The 15,074-nt window shown below is 43.4% G+C and overlaps 1 protein-coding gene and 1 long non-coding RNA gene across 47 annotated transcripts in view; one reads left to right on the top strand and one right to left on the bottom strand.

The window, feature by feature from the left end:
* The window catches only part of TCF7L2 (transcription factor 7 like 2), a 271,190-nt gene that overhangs the window by 41,504 nt on the left and 214,612 nt on the right, over positions 1 to 15,074 (top strand). The gene's annotated exons all lie outside the window — the stretch shown is intronic.
* Positions 14,859 to 15,074, bottom strand: part of LOC143769441 (uncharacterized) — a 45,321-nt gene continuing 45,105 nt past the window's right edge. The window contains exon 3 of the long non-coding RNA XR_013214396.1: positions 14,859 to 14,936. This is a non-coding gene — a long non-coding RNA (uncharacterized LOC143769441). The remainder of the gene's footprint in view (positions 14,937 to 15,074) is intronic.

The following is a 15,074-nucleotide window of genomic DNA, read 5'->3' as shown; positions in this document are numbered from 1 at the left end:
TATCCACAGTTCCCCATAATAACAGTGATATCCACAGTGCCCCCATAATAACAGTGATATCCACAGTGCCCCCATAATAACAGTGATATCCACAGTGCCCCCATAATAACAGTGATATCCACAGTGCCCCATAATAACAGTGATATCCGCAGTGCCCCCATAATAACAGTGATATCCGCAGTGCCCCCATAATAACAGTGATATCCACAGTGCCCCCATAATAACAGTGATATCCGCAGTGCCCCCATAATAACAGTGATATCCACAGTGCCCCATAATAACAGCGATATCCACAGTGTCCCCATAATAACAGCGATCTCCACGGTGCCCCCATAATAACAGTGATATCCACAGTGCCCCCATAATAACAGTGATATCCACAGTGCCCCATAATAACAACGATATCCACGGTGCCCCCATAGTAAGTGATATCCACAGTGCCCCATAATAACAGTGATATCCACAGTGCCGCCATAATAACAGTGATATCCACAGTGCCCCCATAATAACAGTGATATCCACAGTGCCCCCATAATAACAGTGATATCCACAGTGCCCCATAATAACAGTGATATCCACAGTGCCCCCATAATAACAGTGATATCCACAGTGCCCCCATAATAACAGTGATATCCACAGTGCCCCCATAATAACAGTGATATCCACAGTGCCCCCATAATAACAATGATAATAATCTTTAGTTTTATATAGCGCTAACATATTCCGCAGCGCTTTACAGGTTGCACACATTATCGTCGCTGTCCCCTGTTGGGGCTCACAATCTAAATTCCCTATCAGTATGTCTTTGGAATGTGGGAGGAAACCGGAGAAAACCCACGCAAACACGGAGAGAACATACAAACTCTTTGCAGATGTTGTCCTTGGTGGGGTTTGAACCCAGGACTCCAGCGCTGCAAGGCTGCTGTGCTAACCACTGAGCCACCGTGATATCCACAGTGCCCCCATAATAACAGTGATATCCGCAGTGCCCCCATAATAACAGTGATATCCAGTGCCCCCATAATAACAGTGATATCCGCAGTGCCCCCATAATAACAGTGATATCCAGTGCCCCCATAATAAAAGTGATATTCGCAGTGCCCCTATAATAACAGTGATATCCACAGTGCCCCCATTATAACAGCGATATCCACAGTGCCCCATAACAACAGTGATATCCACAGTGCCCCTATAATAACAGTGATATCCACAGTGTCCCCATAATAACAGTGATATCCACAGTGCCCCCATAATAACAGTGATATCCACAGTGCCCCCATTATAACAGCGATATCCACAGTGCCCCATAACAACAGTGATATCCACAGTGCCCCATAATAACAGCGATATCCACAGTGCCCCATAATAACAGTGATATCCACAGTGCCCCCATAATAACAGTGATATCCACAGTGTCCCCATAATAACAGTGATATCCACAGTGCCCCCATAATAACAGTGATATCCACAGTGCCCCCATTATAACAGCGATATCCACAGTGCCCCATAACAACAGTGATATCCACAGTGCCCCATAATAACAGCGATATCCACAGTGCCCCATAACAACAGTGATATCCACAGTGCCCCTATAATAACAGTGATATCCACAGTGCCCCCATAATAACAGTGATATCCACAGTGCCCCCATAATAACAGTGATATCCGCAGTGCCCCCATAATAACAGTGATATCCGCAGTGCCCCCATAATAACAGTGATATCCACAGTGCCCCATAATAACAGCGATATCCACAGTGCCTCATAATAACAGTGATATCCACAGTGCCCCATAATAACAACGATATCCACGGTGCCCCCATAATAAGTGATATCCACAGTGCCCCATAATAACAGTGATATCCACAGTGCCCCCATAATAACAGTGATATCCACAGTGCCTCATAATAACAGTGATATCCACAGTGTCCCCATAATAACAGTGATATCCACAGTGCCCCCATAATAACAGTGATATCCGCAGTGCCCCCATAATAACAGTGATATCCAGTGCCCCCATAATAACAGTGATATCCGCAGTGCCCCCATAATAACAGTGATATCCAGTGCCCCCATAATAAAAGTGATATTCGCAGTGCCCCTATAATAACAGTGATATCCACAGTGCCCCCATTATAACAGTGATATCCACAGTGCCCCATAACAACAGTGATATCCACAGTGCCCCTATAATAACAGTGATATCCACAGTGTCCCCATAATAACAGTGATATCCACAGTGTCCCCATAATAACAGTGATATCCACAGTGCTCCATAATAACAGTGATATCCACAGTGCCCCATAATAACAGTGATATCCACAGTGCCCCTATAATGACAGTGATATCCACAGTGCCCCTATAATAACAGTGATATCCACAGTGCCCCCATTATAACAGCGATATCCACAGTGCCCCATAACAACAGTGATATCCACAGTGCCCCTATAATAACAGTGATATCCACAGTGCCCCCATAATAACAGTGATATCCACAGTGCCCCCATAATAACAGTGATATCCACAGTGCCCCATAATAACAGTGATATCCACAGTGCCCCCCATAATAACAGTGATATCCACAGTGCCCCATAATAACAGTGATATCCACAGTGCCCCCCATAATAACAGTGATATCCACAGTGCCCCATAATAACAGTGATATCCACAGTGCCCCATAATAACAGTGATATCCACAGTGCCCCATAATAACAGTGATATCCACAGTGCCCCATAATAACACTGATATCCACAGTGCCCCATAATAACAGTGATATCCACAGTGTCCCCATAATAACAGTGATATCCACAGTGTCCCCATAATAACAGTGATATCCACAGTGCCCCCATAATAACAGTGATATCCACAGTGTCCCCATAATAACAGTGATATCCACAGTGCCCCCATAATAACAGTGATATCCACAGTGCCCCCATAATAACAGTGATATCCACAGTGCTCCCATAATAACAGTGATATCCACAGTGCCCCCATAATAACAGTGATATCCACAGTGTCCCCATAATAACAGTGATATCCACAGTGTCCCCATAATAACAGTGATATCCACAGTGCCCCCATAATAACAGTGATATCCACAGTGTCCCCATAATAACAGTGATATCCACAGTGCCCCCATAATAACAGTGATATCCACAGTGCCCCCATAATAACAGTGATATCCACAGTGCCCCCATAATAACAGTGATATCCACAGTGTCCCCATAATAACACTGATATCCACAGTGTCCTCATAATAACAGTGATTTCCACAGTGCCCCATAATAACAGTGATATCCACAGTGCCCCATAATAACAGTGATATCCACAGTGTCCCATAATAACAGTGATATCCACAGTGTCCCCATAATAACACTGATATCCACAGTGTCCTCATAATAACAGTGATATCCACAGTGCCCCCATAATAACAGTGATATCCACAGTGCCCCATAATAACAGTGATATCCACAGTGCCCCATAATAACAGTGATATCCACAGTGCCCCCATAATAACAGTGATATCCACAGTGCCCCCATAATAACAGTGATATCCACAGTGTCCCCATAATAACAGTGATATCCACAGTGCCCCATAATAACAGTGATATCCACAGTGCCCCCATAATAACAGTGATATCCACAGTGCCCCCATAATAACAGTGATATCCACAGTGCCCCATAATAACAGTGATATCCACAGTGCCCCCATAATAACAGTGATATCCACAGTGCCCCCATAATAAGTGATATCCACAGTGCCCCCATAATAACAGTGATATCCACAGTGCCCCCATAATAACAGTGATATCCACAGTGCCCCCATAATAACAGTGATATCCACAGTGTCCCCATAATAACACTGATATCCACAGTGTCCTCATAATAACAGTGATATCCACAGTGCCCCATAATAACAGTGATATCCACAGTGTCCCATAATAACAGTGATATCCACAGTGTCCCCATAATAACAGTGATATCCACAGTGCCCCCATAATAACAGTGATATCCACAGTGCCCCCATAATAACAGTGATATCCAAAGTGCCCCATAATAACAGTGATATCCACAGTGCCCCCATAATAACAGTGATATCCACAGTGCCCCCATAATAAGTGATATCCACAGTGCCCCCATAATAACAGTGATATCCACAGTGCCCCATAATAACAGTGATATCCAAAGTGCCCCATAATAACAGTGATATCCACAGTGCCCCCATAATAACAGTGATATCCACAGTGCCCCCATAATAACAGTGATATCCACAGTGCCCCCATAATAACAGTGATATCCACAGTGCCCCATAATAACAGTGATATCCACAGTGCCCCCATAATAACAGTGATATCCACAGTGTCCCCATAATAACAGTGATATCCACAGTGCCCCATAATAACAGTGATATCCACAGTGCCCCATAATAACAGTGATATCCACAGTGCCCCCATAATAACAGTGATATCCACAGTGCCCCATAATAACAGTGATATCCACAGTGCCCCCATAATAACAGTGATATCCACAGTGCCCCATAATAACAGTGATATCCACAGTGCCCCCATAATAACAGTGATATCCACAGTGTCCCCATAATAACAGTGATATCCACAGTGTCCCCATAATAACAGTGATATCCACAGTGCCCCCATAATAATACTGATATCCACAGTGCCTCATAATAACAGTGATATCCACAGTGCCCCCATAATAACAGTGATATCCAGTGTCCCCATAATAATAATGATATCCACAGTGCCCCCATAACATTGCCATGCACATTTTTTCTTTAAGGGGTGACGGTCGGTGCCCCAGTGATAGTGATACGGGGCATTGTGCTGGGCAGGACGGCCCCCAGTTTGCAGGCAGTGATGGTGGACATACTTGTGCAGTGATTCAGTGGGGTCTCCACATGTGGCTAATTGTAATGTGTTGTGATGTGAATGAATTGCAGATGCGCTAACAATATATAGTGGGGAGATGAGTGCGCCCCCATTCACTGCCTGCAGAGGTGGCGTATAGAAGGATTTATATGGCCCCCAAACCTCCAGGTCAGAGCAGCCATCGATCCCTCTGTGGCCGGATCATAATGCCTATAGCGTAGAGCTGGGGTCTCCCATCTCCTCATGGGGGGTGATATGCACCATAAATACCTCCTATTCTTTTACACACAGAAATCCGTATGTTCCTTTCTTAAAGGGCCACTAACACTAAGGTTTGGAGCATCCGCGTTATCAGAAGACCCTCCAGCCATTGTCCCCCTTAAAAATAAAATGAGAGAATATCTAATTTTTCAGAAAAAAAGTTTAAATTGACAACGTTCATGTCTGCCCACAGTGTGCCGAGCCCCCACATCCAGAGCCCAGTCTTCCATCCAGCTGTGGGGAAACATATGGCGTCCTGTTACTGCATGGAAACATTTTATTTCCTGATATATGGGATTTTGTGGTGCAGGCAGCGGACCCCTGAGAGGCCTTGCGGGGTGGGATTTTTCACCTGTCGCTCACCCCTGTGCATGGGTTGAGACTTGTACCTGCGCCTTCTCATCACACAAGTGTCCAGGAATAGATGTTTGTGTAATGATTAACCACACCGCAGAGAATTGATGCCCGCAGCGTGCGAGCAGCGACACATTGCGCCAAGAGCCGGTGTGGGTCCCTCACAATCCTCCGGCCGGCCGCCTTGTCTTATGTTTATTTTGTGGCTTTGCAGATCATTCATTGTTTAATAATGGACTCGCTGGTTTTGGGATGAAACATCCTACAATCTCGGAAATCTTCATCATAACACAAACGTGCAACTCTGCCTGGACACACAAGGTGCGGAACGTGTCCTGGGGGTCCTACGTCAGTGGAAGCCACATTGTGGTATTGCATAGTAAAAATAAAACCTTGGCTTTCCATGTGGCTTCCTATTGTAGTTAATAGGGGAGAAATGCTGCAAAATTGCTACATGAAAAGCAAGAAAACTTCAAACACCAAGTGTTTACCTAAAAGGAAGTGCACCTAAGGTAAAGAATTGATCAATCACATGTGACGCATCTGTCTAGTGATAGGGGGTTTCAAGGGTTGAGTCTAACCTTGTAGCCGTCCCCTTTATCATCTCCTGGTGATTCTCACTCTTAATTGTATAAATGCTTTCCTTCAGTTATTTCATTGATTAGGGTTTATTTTCTGGTTACTTCTTTTATTATTTGTCATTGTTATGATGCTGACATATTCTATAGCACCGTAATATACTCCTTCATTTACACGTGACATTTCTACAGATTGAAGAGAGTAATTGGTGATTTTGGAGTTTTACGGGTTAAGTCTAACCCCATGGCCATCCCCTCTATAGGATCATTGACTTGTCTCCTGGGGCATCTCACTGTTGTAACCATTAGATAAAGTCTTTCCATCCTGGATATTTTAAAGACCTCATGCACATTACAAAAAAGTGGGCCGATAAGCTATCATACATTTGTCAAACAAGTGATTATTTATAGATGGTAAAAAAAAGCATACAAAATACATCGATCATGTTAGATTTTTTCAATTGAAGATACAGCCAGTGATTATGAAAATATCTCACATGCCCTATAGGTATTTTGGTCAATAATGAATGTGTATCGGACTGGTATTAGTCAAAACAAACATTAATGTCACCAAGGCAACTAACAGTCATTCATTACAGCCAATATCGGAAGATGGCTTCTAATTGAGGTGTATGGAGAATTTTTTTTTTTTTTAGTTCTTTCATTACTTAGTTCATTTTCTTGTTTCCTCTTCTCTTATATCTCTTTAATTTGATATTGACATATTCTGTAGTGCTATAACATAATTAACATACATGCAACACCGCTACATAGTAAAGGTAGTGTCTAGCCCCCATGGCCATCCCCTTTATAGTCTTCTGGTGAATCTCTCATTTGTAACATCAGATGAAGCTTTTACATTTTTCATATTTTAAATTCAGTTCTTTAATTGATTGGTGTATCTTTTCTGGTTTAATCTCTTATTATATCTCATTGATTTGATTCTGACTTATTGTGTCATGTATTCATTCACTTGCATGTGACATAAATAAAAAAAATAAATCTTTATTTTTATATGGCGCTAACATATTCTGCAGTGCTTTACAGACATTATCATTGCTGTCCCCAATGGGGCTCACAATCTAAATTCCCTATCAGTATGTCTTTGGAATGTGGGAGGAAACCGGAGTAAACCCACGCAAACACGGAGAAAACATACAAACTCTTTGCAGATGTTGTCCTTGGTGGGATTTGAACCGAGGACTCCAGCTTTGCAATGCTAACCACTAAGCCACCGTGCTGCCCTGACATCTCTACATAGTGAAGAATTTGGTGATTAGAGGAAGTTGGGGTGAAGTCTAACCCCATGGCAGTCCCCTCTATAGGATCAATAAGTTGTCTCCTGGTGCATCTCAGCATCTCATTTCTCTTGAATATTTTAGCTTCAGTTCTTTCAATTCATTTAGTTCTTATTTTCTATTTTCAGGTATGAATATTAATATATCACATTGATATTCAATCAACCCTCCATGGTCTCTGAATGTCCTGATTACAACTGTTGGTTTCCACATGGCTGACTGGTTAGACCAGCTGCAATACAGAGTAGAATAGACATACCCTACCTGTTACTTGTATCTGTGAAGCTGTTCCCCCGCTCGGCCCCTACAGCTGCTGCTGGATGTGACAACACAGATTATGTGGACGGCTAATAATTGAGTTTTGACAGATTGTTCCTCAGCTCTGTGCTTCGTCTTTCCTTAAGTTGTTTTGCACATTTTATTATTTGGAAAGGGCTCTCAGTGGAACATCTGGAACGTGAGCCGAGTGCTCGACAGATTGTACTTTTTGGCCTAAAAGCTTCAATTTTCATGCACATTGTCACTGACAAGTCCAAAATAACAGCCAGCTCTGTGTTCTGCTGGTGTCCTGTGTGTATAGAGAAGAATTATGAGCGAGCCGAGCCGATTACTGAGCACATATTCCCATATCTGCATTTAACAGATGACACCTGGGCGTTTGGTTCATTGCAAAAAGTATATTGAAAGGGAACTCTACTTCGAATCCTTTGACAAGTCAACTGTCTCTTTACTTTGCACCAATGTTTTGTGACTTTATAATGTTGCACACCATGAATAGTTCTGGTGTATTTTCCAACTTCTCTTAGCCCCTTTTCAGGACACTTTTCAAAACTGTTTAGAGTAAAGTAAAATTGACAAAAAGTCATACGTATGTCATGTAAGGCAGCTTTTGGGCAACATTTCAGCCAACATTGTGACACATGTTGCTTACTAAATCTTTCCAAATGTTTTGAGATCATAATTGTTTATATTGTGTAGCTATCCTGTAAGATTCACAAATTATTCCCAGATTTTATTTTATCCGTAATGTAACATTTGGCTTTACAAGCGTTCGTGTATGCAAAGTATTGTCAGGTTCTTAAAAGTTTTTGAAAAAGTAGTAAGTAGTTTTAGAAATGGTTAAAGAAATCCAACAGATGATCTGCTCAGCACTGAGTGGGACATAACTGGTCCCTGGTGTCTGCGGATCCCGTCGGAACCACTTGATGATGTTTGCTGCTTTCAGTACCTGTTGTGTCGCGCATTGTGCACTATCAGGCGGCATAATGGGCGCTCTTTCTCTTTAATTTAGGAATATGTCTCTCAGTGCTGGAATCCATTGCTTGTTGCAACTTTGTACATTGTGTTCAGTTTATTTCTGTATTTCCCTCCCTTCCTCATTTTAGTGTAACAAGTGCATGGCTGGAGACTGTATAACGTTGAGATGGGATTGAAATTGAAACAATCTGCAAGTTTATTTTGGTGGTGACATAATTGTCCTCAGTGCAGGGAGGCAATCCTGAAATTAATTTCATTTCGAGAGAAGTTTAACCGCAGGGAGTGGAATTGCTACAGAGATGAGCTGGAGAAATCGCTGTTGGTTTCTCGCCCTATTGGACATTAGATAGTGAGCTCTTCTGCTGCCGGCCCTGATACTCGTCAATGGCATGCTGACCTCGGTTTCACTGCCGATCACGCGACCGCGCCGATTCTAATGTTGTATAAGGTTAATAAAAAATATAGCTTGCCCAACATTCAACCACTTCCTACTCAGCTTGTAATGAGGAACTTTACTTGTATTGAAGAATGGAGAAATACGCTGAGGAAACCACAAGTATAATATTTTTCTAATGTTGAAACAAAAGGCCATATTGTGACTTATTGTATCCACGATGGGAAAATCCTGCTGCCTCGCACTGCACATGGCGGCTGTCACTGTCCCTTGTTTATGGAGTTGGTGAATTGTTGCAGATTGTTTAGTATCATTCTGGGGAGAGAGATACTTAAAGGGGATGTCCACCCAAGAAGAATCTCTGTCTGTATAGCATAGTGGGGGATGTGATGGGATATCAGTACCCTCTCCAGTACACCGATCTGGGAGCTGGCGCAGAAAGTCGCGTTTTCTCCAGGGAAATTGATTCCAAGCTGAGACTGATGCAAACCTGCAACTCCCAGCATGCAATCGGCAGTTCATGATCAGGGTTGTACTGCAACTCCCAGCATGCAATCGGCAGTTCATGATCAGGGTTGTACTGCAATTCCCAGCATGCAATCGGCAGTTCATTATCAGAGTTGTACTGCAACTCCCAGCATGCAATCGGCAGTTCATTATCAGGGTTGTACTGCAACTCCCAGCATGCATTCGGCAGTTCATGATCAGGGTTGTACTGCAGCTCCCAGCATGCATTCGGCAGTTCATTATCAGGGTTGTACTGCAACTCCCAGCATGCATTCGGCAGTTCATGATCAGGGTTGTACTGCAACTCCCAGCATGCATTCGGCAGTTCATGATCAGGGTTGTAGCTTTACAATAAGGCAAAGTTCACACTGGGCATTTTTGCTGCATTTTTTAATGCTAATTTTCAGGTGCATTTTACAGTGCCAGCAAAACCCATGAGATTTCAGAAATCTCATACACACACATTGTTTTTTTTGACATCAGGATTTTTTGCTTTGCTTGTTTTTTGGACATAGAGCTTGTCACTACTTTCAGCGTTTTTGCAGCGTTTTTCACCCATTGAATTGAAAGGGTGGTGAAAAAAAACGCAAGTGTCATTTTTTGCAGCGTTTTTTTTTTACATAACGTGAATCTTTGGAATAGGACTTTTTTTTCAATATTAAACTTTCTGAGAATGCACAAGAGACAAATCTAGCATGCCAAAACCGCTGCAAAAAATCAAGAAAAAACAAGGAAAAGATGCTTTCATTCTGCAGCTTCTTTCCTGCCAAGAGATCAGGTTTTGCTGCAGAAACAATAAGCTGAAAAAACGCCCAGTGTGAACTTACCCCAACTGGTGATCTATAGGTTGAAGACCACCTCTGTAGAAGATGCATTTGTAGCCGCTCCTTAAGGCTATGTGCACACGTTCAGGATTTTTCGCGTTTTTTCGGCCGTTTTCCGCAGAAAAACCGCTTAAAAAATGCATACATAAGCATCCCATGATTTTTGATGCATTCAGCAATTTTTGTGGACATGATACGTTTTTTTCCCATGAAAAAAGCGCATCGCGGTAAAAAACGCATTAATTTTGCGGATTTTTCACGTTTTTACATAGTTACATAGTTACATAGTTATTAAGGTTGAAGGAAGACTGTAAGTCCATCTAGTTCAACCCATAGCCTAACCTAACATGCCCTAACATGTTGATCCAGGGGAAGGCAAAAAAAACCCATGTGGCAAAGAGTAACTCCACCATGGGGAAAAAAATTCCTTCCCGACTCCACATACGGCAATCAGACTAGTTCCCTGGATCAACGCCTTATCAAGGAATCTAGTGTATATACCCTGTAACATTATACTTTTCCAGAAAGGTATCCAGTCCCCTCTTAAATTTAAGTAATGAATCACTCATTACAACATCATACGGCAGAGAGTTCCATAGTCTCACTGCTCTTACAGTAAAGAATCCGCGTCTGTTATTATGCTTAAACCTTCTTTCCTCCAGACGTAGAGGATTGCCGCTATTTAATGCATTGGGAAGCTCTGGAGAAAAATGCACAAAAAACGCGAAAAAAACTCATGCGGATTTCCTGCAGAAAAAGTCCGGTTTTGTTCAGGAAAATTCTGCAGAAAATCTAACCCACCAAATCCAGCATGAGTCTGCACACGGGTTTTACTATATCACCTGCATTGTCCATTGGAGTCTGACACCCAACTTCTCCAAGTGGCAAGCTGTTATCTCTCCACCATGCTTTACCTTGCAGCTTTGCTTGTTCCTTGGCTTAGCAGTAAGTCAGTATTTGAAGAGCTGATTGCTTTTTGATGCTATTATCGCTGACAGATAAATGTTTCTTGCATTGGATCTGTCACAACTAGGGATGATCGAACACTTTCAGATAACGGCTTATCTGAATAGCTGCAGCGGTGACCCGGAGACCTGGAGCGCTGCTGATAATCAGCTGTTCGGCTCCGCAGCTGCATGTCTCGCGGCTCTGTGACGGTCACAACACATGCATGGAGAGCCCAACAAACCGGCTGTCACACGGCCGGGACACATGCAGCTGCGGAGCCGAACAGCTGATCATCGCTCCAGGTGTCCGGGTTATCCAAAGCTGTTCGATCAACCCGAGTCACAACCTAAATCCAGAAGTCGAGCCTTATGTAAATCATAATGACTCCGAAAGTGAAACTGTGGTTACAATGTAACGAGTCTTCTCCATAAACACTCAAATGGTTTCATCTTATGATCAAGCATGAGATGTCTGTGTCCAACGTGAGATTATCATGAGCGAGCGACTAACATCACCCACAGACTAGTCTGAAACATTCGGAGTGTTCTAGGCCCAGCGGACGGGCGCAGACTCCAGGGCGCACTGCACTCGAGGACCCTGTTATCATCTGATAAACCTGCTTGGTGTTATTTATGTGAGATTGACTCATTTCTTTAGATTTACTAATCTGCTGAATGATTGTCTAAAGGGATTTTCCAATCATCCTGACTGGAGCTCAATTTCTGGGGTTTTTGCTGGTGGAGTCGGAGGGTTTGTTACTTTGTAACTGTCTGGTCTGATTATCACTGCTTGTCTATCCAAACACAGATCTGTGATGGAAAGAAGGAAGGATGGATAGAAGGAAGGTAGGGAAAAAGAAGGAAAGGTAGAAGAGAAAGAAGGGAAGGGAGAAAGGATAGAAGGAAGGAAGGGAGGAATGAAAGGTAAAAGGGAAGAAAGGGTAGAAGGAAGGATAGAAGGGAGGAAGGATTGAAGGAAGGAAGAATGAAGGTAAAAGGGAAGGCTAGAAGGGAAGGGAGGAATGACGGATAGAAGGAAGCAATGGACTAAGGATAGAAGGGAAGAAAGGATAGAAGGAAGGGAGGAATGAAGGATGGAAGGAAGGGGCTAAGGATAAAAGGGAAGGAAGGATAGAAGAAAGGAAGGGTAAAAGAAGGAAGAGTAGAAGGGAAAGAAGAGAAGGGAGGAAGGGTAAAAGGGAAGGAAGGGAGGAATGAAGGATAGAAGGAAGGGAATGAAGGATAGAAAGAAGGATAGAAGGAAGGAAGGAAAGATAGAAGGTAGGAAGGGTAAAAGGAAATGAAAGAAGGATAAGAAGGAATTAGTAAATAAACAACAGAAGTACAAAATGTATAATGGAAGTAATAATTGAATGAACGAAAAGGAAGGAAGTAGTAAATGTAAGAAGGAAAGAAAAAATGTATAAACGAAGAAGAAAGTTAATGAAGGAAGGAAGTAGTAAATAAAAGAAGGAAGGAAGAAGCAGTGAAAGTAAGTAAGGGAAGAAGGATGAAGAAAAGAAGCAATAAAGAAAATAGTAAAGAAAGTAAAGATAAAAGGAAGTAAAGAATGAAGTAAAGAATGAATAATAGGACTGGGAATGCACAGTAACTTTGGCCTTAACACCTGTCATGTGATTTTGGTTTGTTTGGTGCAGCTGCTACATCGCAACACGATACAAGTGAATGGAGTCGCATTGCGACCCTGAAGGTACTGCGACTGTGACAAGAAAGTCACCAAAATACAATGATGTTGGACTTCTAGCAACTGCAATGGAAGAAGGAGAGCAGGAATAAAGTCAGGAAGAAGTGAAAAAAATAAGGAAAAAAGGATTTTATATAGAAAGTAGTGAATAAAGGATGAAAGAAATAAAAGGAACGAAGAAGGGAGGAAGAGAAGGCATGAAAGAATGAATAAATGAAGATGTTATTGATGGAAGGAAAGAATGAGTGAAGGAAAAGATGATTGAAGTAGAAACTTAAAAAAGGAGGAAAAGTTTGAAGGAATAAATAAAGTACTGAATGAAATAAAAGAATAAGTGATGGAAGAAGCAAATTCATAAAGGGGTAAAGTAGGAGGAAGGAGGGGAGGCAGGCTGTGAAGGAACAGAGGAGACGCCTGATTCCTCCGGGGGCAGAATACCGCCTCTTTCCTATCGTGTAGTAGCGCACATATTGCCGCCATCGCCTAATGTCACATGACAGTACACTGCGGCGGCTCGCGAGTTCTGTGACACGGTTAACGCTGTGGTTCGGGATGTAAATGGGATAAAATCCAGAGAAAATATTATTCCTCTGACTAATCATCTGCAACGCCTCTGATTGATCATCTGCAGCACCTCTGATTAATTTTCTGCAGCGCCTCTGATTGATCGCCTGCAGCGCCTCTGATTGATCGTCTGCAGCGCCTCTGATTAATCGTCTGCAGCGCCTCTGATTGATCGTCTGCAGCGCCTCTGATTGATCGTCTGCAGCGCCTCTGATTAATCGTCTGCAGCGCCTCTGATTAATCGTCTGCAGCGCCTCTGATTGATCGTCTGCAGCGCCTCTGATTAATCGTCTGCAGCGCCTCTGATTAATCGTCTGCAGCGCCTCTGATTAATTGTCTGCAGCGCCTCTGATTGATCGTCCGCAGCGCCTCTGATTGATCGTCTGCAGCGCCTGATTGATCGTCTGTAGCGCCTCTGATTGATCGTCTGCAGCGCCTCTGATTGATCGTCTGCAGCGCCTCTGATTAATCGTCTGCAGCGCCTCTGATTAATCATCTGCAGGGCCTCTGATTAATCGTCTGCAGCGCCTCTGATTAATCGTCTGCAGCGCCTCTGATTGATCGTCTGCAGCGCCTCTGATTAATCGTCTGCAGCGCCTCTGATTAATCGTCTGCAGCGCCTCTGATTGATCGTCTGCAGCGCCTCTGATTAATCGTCTGCAGCGCCTCTGATTGATCATCTGCAGCGCCTCTGATTAATCGTCTGCAGCGCCTCTGATTGATCGTCTGCAGCGCCTCTGATTAATTGTCTGCAGCGCCTCTGATTAATCGTCCACAGCGCCTCTGATTGATCGTCTGCAGCGTCTCTGCTCTCGTGGTCACTGATGATCTTTGCTGATTTTCATGCAGCCATGATCGGGGGAGAGTGATCGGCAGGAGATGTCACGTGGATGTAGTTTGAAGCAACCAATGAAATTAGTGACGGTGTTGCGAGAAGGCCAGCTGAGTACCAAGGGGCCGACATACAGGGCCCCGGGTCTGCACGGATGCCTTCACCTTCCTATGTGTCCCCGGTCAGGATTCGCTGCACATCAGGTTGTGGATGTCTCTGCATCTTTCGCGTCCTGAAGAGAGAAGTCTTGGGAATTTGGCGCATGGAGAGGTCATTGTGCCGCACAGCGTTTCCCGCTCACAATGGGGGACTATTCTCCAGTCCCGGCCATGAAATGCAGCTGTAATTATGCATGACATTTTTTTATTGTTGCATTGAATGTGTTTGTCTAGAGACATGGGACACAACAGGTGACCATTCACATTTTAATTGACGACATGGGACGCTCACGGTTCTTCTTTCCTGGGAATACTGAGCAGAGGAAGCTCGGGAGAACTTTCAGATGAACTTTGACTCTTTGTGGAAGACACTGGAACAAAAAACAAGGAGCTTGCAGACGTCTAAGAAAAATCACTGCAACCCGTCATGGCAGCCAGAACCCCGGGGCGTTCATACTGCAGCCGTGTATTATGTGCTGATTAGTAACCGTGTCATTACTGCTGAGCAT

This window comes from Ranitomeya variabilis, chromosome 4 (assembly GCF_051348905.1).
Source record: "Ranitomeya variabilis isolate aRanVar5 chromosome 4, aRanVar5.hap1, whole genome shotgun sequence".
NCBI lineage: Eukaryota > Metazoa > Chordata > Amphibia > Anura > Dendrobatidae > Ranitomeya > Ranitomeya variabilis.
The sequence above is the reverse complement of the archived record's forward strand: the minus strand, read 5'-3'. Positions and strand labels throughout refer to the sequence as shown.